Raw genomic sequence first — 13,103 nt, 5'->3', positions numbered from 1 at the left:
TCTGACCTCAATAATAAATTATGATCGCCTCTTCTCTTTTGAACAAATCAGTTTGAAACACGCTTCAGTGATATTACGGATTTGGCCCATCACCAGATACGGATTTAGTTGCCTGATTTGACTGCATGAATGGTGCAAAAGAGTTGGCAAGATCATGAAATGAAACAGCTGCTGAGAAGGGAAAGATCTTGAGGAATCAGGGAAATAATGGGAGTGGTAGTACTAAGGAAAAGGAGCAAGCACTTTTTGGTGGTAGTGTGCATGTGTATTGGATTAAATTAGATTGGACTGTGGAACCTCAATATTAGTATTAAATATGTATAGGAACAGAAATCCAGACACCTTCTGATTTATCTTAATAGAAACTTACAGTTAGTATATTGACAGCAAGTACATTTTAATGCAAACAAAAGACTACCGTATCCTGCTTTGAAATTTCTGTTGTTTCTCCACATGCTTGTCTGCCCCTTCTTTTACCCTTTTTTCTATTGCTCATTCCGTAATACGTGTTCACTTACTCTTGTTTTTATGTATTTTCTTTCTGTCCAACAGACATCTTTATTTCTGAGTTATATTTGAATATCAAAAAAGAGGGGGAGGGAGAAGAAGAAAAGGAGGAGTAGAAATCTCCGAGAACACTCTAGTCACTTAGAGGAAAATTGCCTGCAAGTATGAGATGACTAAATTAACTTGTAGAAATGTTATCTGAAAGCATCAGATCTCGTACCTGTAACTTACAAGCATACTTTAGCTTGTCAAAGAAAATTGATCTTTATAAATATCTCTGTGTAAAGTAACATTTAACTAGAGACAAAGCATTTTAAAGTCTTCAAAGTGTTTGATTTGGTCCTGTTATCTTTTTATTAAAAAAAAAAAAAGAGTGAGTATTTGTATATAGTGCTGCACTTCAAAATAGTTCATCTGAACTTTAACAATTTTCTTGTGGCTGTTCATTTACTAGTAGTGGAGTCCTATAATAGTTATTTTTGCAAACCTTTATTGCCTTTTTGAAAAACCATTCCACTTTAAATGATTTTAATATAGTACCATTTTCTCCCGCTACAGTGATTATAATAAACTGTGGAAATGATCAGTGGACCTCCTTTAGGAAGTAAAATAGGAGTATGAATTAAAGACCTGTGTTTACAAACTTGGTTGGTAGAGGGAAAGAGTGTATTTGTAGTCTAAATCTTACCATGAGCAAAAAACAGTGGAGGACATTTATTGATTTTAAGAAAGCTGCAGAGAGATGTAAAAATGTTTACCTCACAGTTGCAAATGTTTTAGGTGGGTGACAGATGCTGTAGATGATATTTTTTCAAAGTATCTAGCATAAAATAATCTGAGCTATATTCCTGAAGTCTGTCAATCTCCCAGACTGGTTGTAAATTGTAAATATCTCATTCAAAAAAAGCCTAGTGAAATAAGTTTGTTCTGTTACAAAAATAACTCACTGAACAAGCTATACTATATGATTAAACAGCTGCTGTAATGCCTTTTAAAAAAACTCTTACTAAGGCATTGAACAACTACTGCTGGAAATCTAATTTTATGTGAATAGACTTCATTTAATCATGAAAGGAAAGCACAGGAGATTAATCCAGGGAGAATAGAACATGGACAAGATATATTTTGGTGACAGTGATAGTGTACACCTACGATATCAGTCAGGAAGAGATGACGTCCGCATAATGTATGAGGGATGATTTATATAATTTACATTACAATAGGTAGAAGAATTCTTGAACAGCCTATTAAGGAGAGTATGTATAGGTGTTTAAGAACGTGGCTTTTTCTAGAGTCTGTTTTTCACTATCTGAGTTCTGACAGCTTGGCACTGCTAAACTTAGAAACAGTTCCATTTCCTCCTCTTCTCTCCTTGCAGCACATTTTAAAATATGTATACTTTTAATTGTTTGGTCACAATATTTGTCATTATTTGCTGTTAGGCATTAGAAAAAATACTACTGGCAAACACCTGTCAATTACATTTGCTTCGTTACTAACTTGCAAAATGTGAGAAATAGCAAACATTATTAGAAATAAACTAAGTAGTGTTTGGGATAAATCTAACAAAGTGAAATTTCCTGCTGTGTCTTTCCCTAGCTCAAATCCCTCCTTGTTTTTGGTATTACCTGAAGAAGAATGGATCAGGTTCTCTCTAGTCAGGCTAACCAACCCCAGCATATCCAGTAAAATTCATAGGTTACAAAGCCAAGGAAACCATTTTTGACCAGGTGAACTTCTCTGGATTACACGAGCAATCATAATGTTATAAACAAGCTGTTAGTTGAATTAGGGCTTGTGTCTTAGTATAGCTACTGTCAATAACAAACATCAGTCTTGATTTAAGCAATTTCAGTGATGGAGGATCCCCAGAACTCCTGGAAGGTTGTCCCATTGGGCTGTCAGACTGATCTGAGGTGCACTGCTACCCTTGCTGTTAGAAGGCAGTTCTACTCTAAGTCTCTACACACTGAGGACTGCAGGGAGTTGCAGAAAAAACACACACACAAATGACAGAAATTCATTGCAGATGAAGATCAAGAGATGCACATGGTGTGGGTGGGGGATAGTCCCCTATCACGTGCAAAGACTTCTGAAGTGATTGTTACTACTCAACAGTTGAAAGGAAATCAGAAAACACGTTGTTATGACAGTACGTAAATCAGTGACACAGCTGTATCACATGTACCTTTTCCAGTTTGGGTCCCAGATGCTCCCTAAGGAAACACTAGAAATGCAAAAGTACAGAGAAGGGCGGTAGGGCATCTAACAGCATGGAAGGTCTTTCACACAAGGCATGACTGAGGATGTTATGAATAAAATAGAGGTCTTCGGTCTTGATGACTGAGAATGGTTTGGTGTAACTGTATAGGACGGAGTATTAAATGAAGCTGACTGTCAGTAAATTCAAAACAAAGGAATTTTTTGATGTAACTTGTAATTAAGCTATGGAAGTTTGTCACAGGATCTTGTGGAAGCTTACATTTTGTGCAGGTTCAAAAATCAACTAGAAAAAATCCTTTGAAGGCTATCTTATTTATAAGACATCTCTGGCTCAAGAAATCCCTGAACCACAAATAGAGGCTGGCGGAATATTTCCAAGGAAGTGTCACTGTCTGTGCGCCCTGTTCTTAGTCTTCCCTAGACTTGCACTGTTTGGCAATATTTAAGGCTATATCGAACATCTGATTTCATCCAGTATGACCTTTGTCATGAGATTTGTTTCTTCCCTGTTTATAATCTGATGAATCAATAACATATATAGTTTGAGATGCTGTTGGCCCAAAAAATGTTGGAAGGTGTTGCAGTCATGTAACAGATTCACTTTTCTGTATTTTTTTTTTCTATTTTCAGTTGTATTTTGCAAGCTTGCTGACTTTACCATTATTTAATATATAAGTATGTAGTAGGGGGGAAGCAAGTTGTAAAGCTTATTGCATCAACACTGCTCAACAGGGCTATATATATAAATCTGTATTTTTAATGTCTTGTAACTGCAGGAATTTGAAGAAGGTCAAACCTTTCTTGAATACTGAAAAAATGCTGTCAAATGGAATGAATTAGGTCAATATAGGCCCACGTGTTTGACGTCAGTTCTGGGCAAAAAAAAGAATGGAAAGCTAATACTGGATTTGATTAATTAAAATTTATAGTGTAGAAGCCTTGCTAGTTGGTCAAGAACCCAGCATCATCACAGGAGGGAAGTGGAGACTGCTGGGTTGCAGGTCCTGAGTTACCAGGAGTACACAGTCACATCTTCTGTAACAAAAGTTTCTTCCGCACAGATACTGCTTTGCCCTATCAGGCCCCTGCACAAAGCACTTTGTATCTGCAGCAAAGGTATGTAAGCCCTCATACTTATGTCAGAGTTCGTATAAATGGAGGACTGAACTCTTGTTGCGTCCTCTCTTGTGACTATAAACTGTTTTTGCCTGACCTGTTTCAGCAAAACAGACCACGAAGGGATAGGAATATAGCTAATACTGTTCAGTTTGTGGAAGATGTCTCTTTACATATGGTCAAATTCTTTCAGATAGTTACAGGTTTGACAAAGGTACCGCATAATTATGGTAGGCATATGACTCTATCTCGGGGCAAGCTGAGTATTATTATGTAAAAATTGGTAAGACAGTAAGACAGGGTTGAGAATATGATAGTTCACAGATCTTGAAAAGTAATCACGAGTGGGGGATGATGAATGGCAGTGTTTCTACTGGAGACCTGAAGTATTTAGTAAGAGTCTTACTATACTTCTGAATTTCCATTTGCTTTCAAAACATTATTGAAAAAATCACCGATGAGCATATCTTTAAGTGATAAATAACAGGAAAAGCACATTCAGACCCTGCAGCCAAGGTTCTCAGTATACCATGCCCATTCAAGCATGGGGGCTCAGCCAGTGGTCTATCTAGGTAGAAGAAATGGAAACTAAATCTGCTGAATGAGATTCACTAAAGGAGTGAGTTCAGAAAAGGTCTGTGCATTCTTAACAACTCAGTATGAATTTCTAGTAAGATGCTGTGCTTAAAACTGTAATGCAGTCTTTGTATGTATGTATATGAGTAAGTAATTGTTAGGAGTCAGGATTTTTTTTCCTCATGTGCATGATATTAATAAGACTGCATCCAATGTACATTTTAAACTGTTTAAAATACTAGCAATGCAAAAATGTTCACGTAATGCGGTTTTAGATATATATTTTTTAAGATTGACAAAATCTTGCATTATTAGACTTAAGAAAGGATATTTAATGTATCAAAATAAAAAAGACTGAAAGGTGACATTTACTAAATTCAAGTAAAGGGATCAATCCAGATATTGAAAGAGCTCTGTTTAAAAAGAAAAAATTAGAAGCTGAAGTGATGAAAATTCAGATTGAATTACAGGAAGGAAATTCAACAGCCTGCTGAAATAAGTTAAAATAACCTTTGCATTTATTTTCTTCTCATATATTAAAATTAAGACTGGTTTCCTAAAAGATATGAACTGATCAGCCAAAAAAATTGCTTAATGTAATGGTATATAGGCTTATAGGTTTTGATCTATGTCTGAATAGGTCTGAGGAAATGGGTGATTATAACACTAACTGTTCTGGTGCATGCACTGGTCCTGTGAAGACGTTCTTATTTTGATTCTGCCGTTAGGCTGTTGATGCACTTTTTCTGATACTCAGTTTCCCAATTAGAAAGAAGAGAAAAATGTCTTTTTTTTTTTTTCCCACCCCTTAAGAACATTTTTTTCCCAAACCTAAATTGACTTGAGATTTTTATTGTTTGGGATATTAATGCAAACACTTTTGTTAATGTAGCTTCATTTGCTATAACTGGTTGCATACATATGAATAGAATTCAGAAATTTTAGGCTTCTAAGCTATTACTGGATGCCACATGGTCTGAATGGAAGTCACCTGCGTACATCCTCTTGCTCCCTTATATTTCTTCAAGTAAAGCAAATACTTTACAGCTTCGTGCAATATATTTTCTCAGGCTTCTGCATGGCTCTCTTAAACATTCTCTGGAAAATGTCATCTTGAACAATCTAGGGCAAAGGTTAAAATGATGTATAGACATTTTTGAGGAATAAACACATTCATTGAAAGTACTGGCTAATATTATCTGCATGTCCTGAAGTGCTTCAGTGCCCTTTTCCTCATTACAGTAAGTCTTTATGTGGAAGGGGTGCTGGGGAGGAAGTTACCAAGAACCTTGATAGAGATGCAAGTCCCTAAGTCTGTGCAGGTACTTGTTGATTTCTTTTAGCTGGTAACTAACTAATAACTATTAAGAAGGGACAGTTTGAACTTCTGGTCTGTGCATCATTCTCACAACTTCTAAAAGGCTTGTTAAAACATGCCATGTCACTTCAGTATTCATTATTCAAATTAGTTGGGAAAAGGGTCCATGTGTACCATGTGTGCCATTTTGCTGAGCAGGTGTCCTCTCTTTAGACAGTTGATTGTAGTTACTTTGTGATGTAGTTTACCCATTGCAGATAGGTGAGTAACGTAATACACAGAGGAAATGAAAAGGTTTCCTTACCGGATGCTTAGTGATCCTTGAACAATTGATTGTGACAAATGTGGAAAATAAATATCAAATCAGTGCTCTCAGATGAGGTACTCTTACACATTTACACATTTTGGAAAAAAATCCATGATGTATTAAATTATGGGTGTCTGGAGATTTGGATTTTGGAACTTGATAACAAACTGTTCATTTGTGCTCAGTTAATACATCAAAATTCTGTCCTTTTTGAAGATATGTGAGAGGAATAATGCACTCAAGAAGAAAATGACATTTGTCTTAAATTAGAGATTACTAATAAATACATTGAAAAGAATTGAGAAGATCCTGCCTTTTAGAAAATATTAGTTATATCTAGTTTTCTAAAAATAAAAGTTGTATCCAATCCTCCTTCCTAAAAATAAGCTTTCCACTTGTTCTTTGCCCTCACATATTTTCTAATCAGAGAGCTTAAGAAACCCTAGCTGCAACTTTTTAAAAGTTTCTGAAACACTAGGTTTTGAATATGCTTTTTGAGAGCTTTATTGAACAATAATCTGATTTTTTCTTAAATGGGCATGTTAGCTAACTGTTGGTAAATGTGATAATATATTTTATAAGAAGAGGAGACTCAAAAACCAGATGCAGTGACCAACTTTTCCATTATGAAAACAGTAACTGGAGAATCAAAACTTGAATTATAAATCTGATTGTTTTCTCTCATTTACTACCAACCCTGAACCAGGTTCAACACACACGTATCTGTTTTAAATCAAATGACAAAAGCTGTATCTGCTCCTTGTTATAAGTGTTACCTTGTTGTACTAGGTTTGTCAGTTCAAGTTATGGAAATCCTGACTTGTCATTGAAACTCAAAGCCAGTATTACTTCGTTATGTATTATAAAGAACCTAATGCTTAGGTGATGCTTTTTTTTTTTTTTTTTTTTTTTTTTTTTTTTTTTTCCACTGTATGTTAGGCAAGAGACAAAATACCAGTGCATTGTATAGGAGCAGTGAGGAGGCAGGAAGAATTCTTACTGGATTGATGTAATGCGTGAAGTAAGGCATAGCAAAAATAGATGGAGAGGTGTTAGAGGTTTATTAGGCTGTTGTGAAAGGTGCGGTTGGAGGTCCTTACAAAAGAAAAGGATAGAAACTGGGGACACACAGAGTGCTGGAATCTGTCGGCAACAAAACTGCTGAGTGAAGGATAGGTGCACTAGCAAAAATTGCCATCAAGTTCTCATCAAATTACACTTAAGGGGAACATAGAAAAGGGGTTTGAATAATGGAAACTGCTTTGCCTGTGTTAAACAGAAGACTTGAGCTTGAATGTTCAGAGGGTATGAAACTTTTTTTTCTCTTTCCTATCATGGCAGTCAAGAGTGGGATCTTGCAGGAGGAATTTGAGATACACAAACTATTCTGTAGTAATACACATAAGATGTCCCCTCTTTTGCAAAGGTCTTTTGCATATCTTTCCTGGTAGAAATACCAGGATTTTGGGAGTATGCTGTTGACTATTACATTGAGAAAAGGTTCTGCCAGAGTATCAACTCCTGGATTTCAGTCTCAAGGTACCCTATCAGTCTTTGGCAAGAATTCATAAACTCTCTGATCATAAGTGAAGGGTTCAAAAAAGGCACTTGTGAATGTTGAGTTATTCTGTCTTCTAGCAAGCAACAGGCAAGATAGAGACTATTTTAACAAATAAGAAAAACAGAAACAGGAAAAAAAACAACAGAAGGATTGATGGATACATTAAACAAAGATGTGCTAAATAGAAAATAAGGAGGTGATACAGAGAAAAGTAGAGAAAAGATATTTAAAACAATGCTGGAAATAGAAACATTGCATCTTGGTAAACAGAAACAATGGCATGAAACCAGTAAAACACAGTATGGGTGAAGATGTAGCTTTTCAAAGCTAATACATACAAAATTGACTAATGTAATAAAAAAATGGTGAATTAAATGATATAAAGCTATTTATGCTTTTTCAGTTTCAGGGTGTGTGTTTTTGGTATGTGCGAGCACAGATACCTTTCTCCATGACTAGTAAGTGTAGTCTTTTGACTAAGAGATGCTGTTTTTTTTTTTTTTTTTTTTTTTTTTAAAAATCCCATTAGATGTCAGAATCTCATTCTGAGCTGTTTTGCAAGTTATTTCCATGTCAAATTAATGTCTATGTGGATTACCTAGTGGATGCTCCAAATGAGTGAAATAACTGAGGTGATTTGAATCTCTCTTTTTTTAGTTTTATTATGGCACTGGTATCCAATCTTCCCACTGAAACTATGTACACAGTACCTTGGAGTGATTAACATGGTGCTGTTCCCTTATTGTGCTGTTTGCCTTTCATAAGTAACTAATCAACACTTTTAGCTTGATTTAATAAAACCAAGGATTTATTATCCTGTAATAAATTATATCCTTTTACATATTACTGTCATGGTGAAAAATGTTGTTTGCTTTGCCATATTAAATAGGTAATGAAGTACAGTAAATGCTTTTTGCTAATATTAGCAGAAGCATTGCTTTTTATTATTTTTTTCTTAAACAGCCATATGTATTAAAATATCTTGAAGGATTTAAATCTTATGAAATATTTCATTCTAGTATGTCAGAAACAATCATAATAGCAAAAGAGAGCAGTTATTTGAGCAGTAAAGAAAATCTAAGAGCATCAAATATTTGGCATGAAACAATTTAAACTTCAGTATCAGTATAAAGAAAATTAAATTCATTGACTTATTGTCCATGCATTAAAGTATATATTCATGTAATCAACAATTAAAACAGCATGTGAAACAAAAAACTTACCTAGGAGATAGTTGACGGAAGCTTTATCTGTGCTCTGTCAGAATATACTGAGACTCATTCAGCAGATAGGAGGCTTTTTTCAATTTGAAATGCATTGTGCACTCTCGTCTTGTGATTTCTTTTTCCACAGCATCTTTTTCACTGCTGCTTCATCTTGTGGTATTGGTTGTTTCCAGTTTATTTCCAGGTATCTCCAATATCTGATATCTTCCATATTCAGCATTTTTGTTTATTCTGCCTTAATCAGGTAACAGAAAAGAACCTGTGAACTTTGCATCTTCCCACCCCCTTTCACTCCCCTCTCCCCCCCCCCCCCAAAAAAAAAAAAGAAAAACAAAAAAAGAGGCAAATGCACCGACTCCAGTTAACTCAAGTATTCAGCATCCATTAAAAATTCATTTAAAGATTTAGCATCAAGTATATTCCATCTGTTTTCTGTAGGTGATTCCAATGCTGAAAAGTTATTTCTCTACATGTTTCAGTAGCCTCCACTTTTCATATTTTTGTAGGCAAAGCACAGGATCGGTAGACTTCAGGGCTTAACTTTTAACCCCTGCAACGTTATTCTGTGCAGGATGATGAAGGTCTGCCTCTCTCAGCTCCTTATGCTTCTGTCAGACACAGATGTGAAATGCCGCTTTAGAACAGAGGGAAAAAATCCCAAAGGGTGTAGTGTTTTGTCATCTCTCAGGACAGTGAGCACGCATGGCATCAATGAGTAGCAGATACGAGCTATTCAAACCAGTCGCTGAACTGACAGGATGACGCTTTCATACATAATAGACCCATTAATTATTTCTTCTGATGGACAGCAGTGTCTACAAGAAGAAAAAAGCTGCAGATGATAATACTAGGTTTGATAGGTGCTCTATGTTTGAACAGCCTGTCATCAAAAATGAATACAGGAAAAAAATATGCTTTTTTGGGGTAGGTGAAATGGACCAGAGTTGTTTTGATACAGCAGATGTTATGTGTGGGTTAAAAACTGCGTTCAGGTTAAGGTCAATTTATAGCTAGGTTTTACCAATAGGGTGTTTCAAAAAGATTTCTTTTTTTTTTTTTTAAAAAAAAAAAAGTGCTTTGCTTCATGTAGCTAGGGAACCTGGTTATAGTCTTGTGATTTTTTCATTTATAATTTAATGTGTGGATTAAGCCTACACATTCATGGGAGTTTTGTTTTCCCTTTTACTCGCCCTCCCACCCCCCACCCAAAACCTTACTGTTTTAGAAGATGTTTTTCAAAGGGCTGTGTTTATGAAAAAGATGCTCAAACTCATTACACGTTTTGTATCCAACAAAGGCTTTCTGACTTTAAAGAAACTTCCAATTTAGAAATGTAAATTGTCTGATTTAATGTTAATTAACAACTTTCTTGAGGCTAATATGTAGGAAATAATGTATAATGAAAAACACTTTATTGTAGCATAAGCTCTTTGCAAATCTCCTGAAAGAATACAGGTAAAACCTTTATTCACCGTACTGATGTTGTTAGGGGCAACATATGCAGAGAGTGGGAGAATGGTGCAACATTTGGAACTTCTCCTTAGAGTACAGTTTTATTTTCTCCCCTTGCAACTTTATTTACTTTAACTTTTCTTTTAAATTTCTTGGTAAAAAAAAAAAAGTTTAAAATTTTTTTTTTGTCGTCTTCCCCCCCCCCCCCTTTTATAAAGACATTATGAATTTCTTTCATAATTTATCCTAATCTTTTTTCAGTCTAACGGCAAAGTTATTTTCATCTTTCTTATTGTGAAATTCTTATTGTGAAACAATGGAAATGAGTAGAACTGTGCCCTAATATTACGACGAATGACTCTTAAAATGCCTTTATCCTCTGGCTTGCACCCTCTCTAACTCCTGACCAAGTCCAAGCGTATGATGACTGTAACTTTAAATCTAAGTTGTCAATCTTGTCCTTTTAGATAAGGAGATGAGTTGCCAAGGATACAATGGGTACATGATGTAAAGTCCATGCTGAAAGTGCTGGAATGAGGCATACTTTCTGAAATAATATTAACACTTTCTGTCTCATGAGTAAGCATACACTGCGTGTCTGCAGTGGATAGCATAACCTGAACTGAATGTGTCCTAAATTTATTAGGATATTTAGTAAAGGTACTGATTGTTACAAAATCCTTCCAAATATTTGGAATCTGACAAGGCTCAATGTGTGTGTGTGTAGTGATAAACTACTTCATTTGATTTGAATTCTCAGTCTTTCAGGAGTCCAAGGGCAATCGTTATCCCTTGTAGTACAGGGCACTCGGGTATCTACTCTGTAGTTATCCCTTAAAGAAGTCCTGAAATGCAAAATATTTGAGACTTTTTAAAAACAAATGTGCATACATACATATGTTTAACATCCACATTTTTTCCCCCTTAAGAACAAGGTCAGCATATACAAGCATATTTGAATGTTATCTTCAAAAGAGTTCTGCTATGTCAGACCTGGAGATGAGGGTAAACTTGGATGAAGCAGCACGTTAATGTTTAGGGGATGGCAGTGGTCCTGTCATCTGGGTGTGCAACCTGGGTCTTAAGGTAAGATGTTTGCTGTTAAGAATTTAAATAATTTAAATACATAGGTGAAAATTTTCAACCTTGAATGTAGCACAAAGAAGAGGAATTGTATTTTTAGCGTGGTATTCCGAGTGTCTTTTCTGTTTGGACAAGCTACAACAGGAATAAGCTATAGCTAAGATACCTATGTGAGGGGGATAAGTCACATCTCCAGTGGAGAGTGCTGCAGCTATGTCTCAAGTGGCAAAAGTTTCAAGCACACTCCACTCTGAAGTCCTTAGCGCTTATATATATTCTTTCCTGTGGCAGGATGCCTGATGGCTGTCAGTCAGCACTGTCATGTGTCATTAATTCTTGCAGAATTTGGTTATCTTGCGGTCACAGAACGGTATGGTGAGGGAAACCACATAGGTCAACAACATCAGTTGACATGTCAGGTATCATTCCTTCAGGGTAGGACTGGGTGCATCCCTCTGCTTCGCTTCATTTGGTTTGTGGCCGTGCTGTTTTCTGCATTACTTTCTGATTACAGAAAAGTAAACATTGGTAGGCAGTGAGAAAAGTCCAGTCCTTCTTGGACAAACATCTCTTTCAGTTCCCTTTGGTTTTTCAGTGCTTTTAAATTGAAACATTTATGCATGTACCCATTATAGCTAGAAGCCTCAAAATAACTACTAGGTAGCTGTGAGTAGCACTGTAATGAAACTACTGAATCTCAGGGAGACTTGATATTTTATAACATCAAAGATGATAGCTATTAAATAATATTAAGCCATACAAAACTGCCTGTGCTAGTCTGTTTATGATTAATAATGATGGATTCCTGAATTCTAGAAGTCTGTGTTACTCCTACTGTAAGGAAGTAATTTGTCAAATATATCAGGAAAAATATTTTTCTAATTAAAACTAAATAATCAGTAGAGGCATAAGTCAGTGAAATGGTTATAAAAATTATAGTGTATGGTAACTATTAATGTTAGTACTGCTAATAAATGTGAAAAAAAAATTGAGAATACATTCTTTTGGAGAATACGTCTAAACATTTTCCTTTCTGAGAATTATATCAAGTATGTATCACATATCTAACAAAAAGCTATGCAAATGGAAGTCCCATTCTTACCTTTTTTTTTTTTTTTTTTTTCCTGAATGTTATCATTCAGCTTTTCCAGGTCTGTATGATTACCTGTTACAAGCAAGTTGATAACTGTAGTGGTTGCTTTTCAGAGAAAAACGGTGTATTTACCAGAATTTTTAAATCTCTGAAGAGCTTATGTTCTGAAGAAAATGTCCTGATTGTTGCCACTTCTTTGTTGCCTGTAAGTAGTTGTTGCCTTTGTGAACAAAATTATTGTGTGTGTGTGTGGTCATGGTGGTCGTAGGGCAGTGCAGGTAGGGTTTTGCTTTCTAGTGACCTCATATCAATAATTATTTATTATAGCAGATTAAAGAATTCTCTTTTGTCAGTGGAATATGTGATAAAATCAATAAAAGTATGTGTAAGTGAAAACTTTTTAAAAATTATTTTTATTTTTCCTGTAATCAGCTAGATAATTGACACTGAGCAATTTTTGAGTGAAATTTAAAAACATGACAACCTGTATCTTAAAATTGCTTTGAATTTAACAGGAATATCTGCTTGTTCTCAATGAACGTAGGAACTTGTGCTTTCTTAAAATGAGAATATTCCTCATAAAACGGGTCTTCCCTGTAGTCTGAAAACTGGTTTAGAACAGCAAACTCAACACAGAAATG

The 13,103-nt window shown here is 35.4% G+C and overlaps 2 protein-coding genes across 3 annotated transcripts in view; one reads left to right on the top strand and one right to left on the bottom strand.

Moving 5' to 3' along the window:
- The window catches only part of CHRM5 (cholinergic receptor muscarinic 5), a 49,606-nt gene extending 40,667 nt beyond the window's left edge, over window positions 1–8,939 (bottom strand). Inside the window, exon 1 of the mRNA XM_035328757.1 lies at window positions 8,832–8,939. The gene's annotated coding sequence lies outside the window, so the exon portion shown is untranslated. The remainder of the gene's footprint in view (window positions 1–8,831) is intronic.
- AVEN (apoptosis and caspase activation inhibitor) overlaps window positions 1–13,103 on the top strand; it is a 95,408-nt gene that overhangs the window by 34,452 nt on the left and 47,853 nt on the right. The gene's annotated exons all lie outside the window — the stretch shown is intronic.

The sequence above is a fragment of the Oxyura jamaicensis genome, chromosome 5, assembly GCF_011077185.1.
Source record: "Oxyura jamaicensis isolate SHBP4307 breed ruddy duck chromosome 5, BPBGC_Ojam_1.0, whole genome shotgun sequence".
NCBI lineage: Eukaryota > Metazoa > Chordata > Aves > Anseriformes > Anatidae > Oxyura > Oxyura jamaicensis.
The sequence above is the reverse complement of the archived record's forward strand: the minus strand, read 5'-3'. Positions and strand labels throughout refer to the sequence as shown.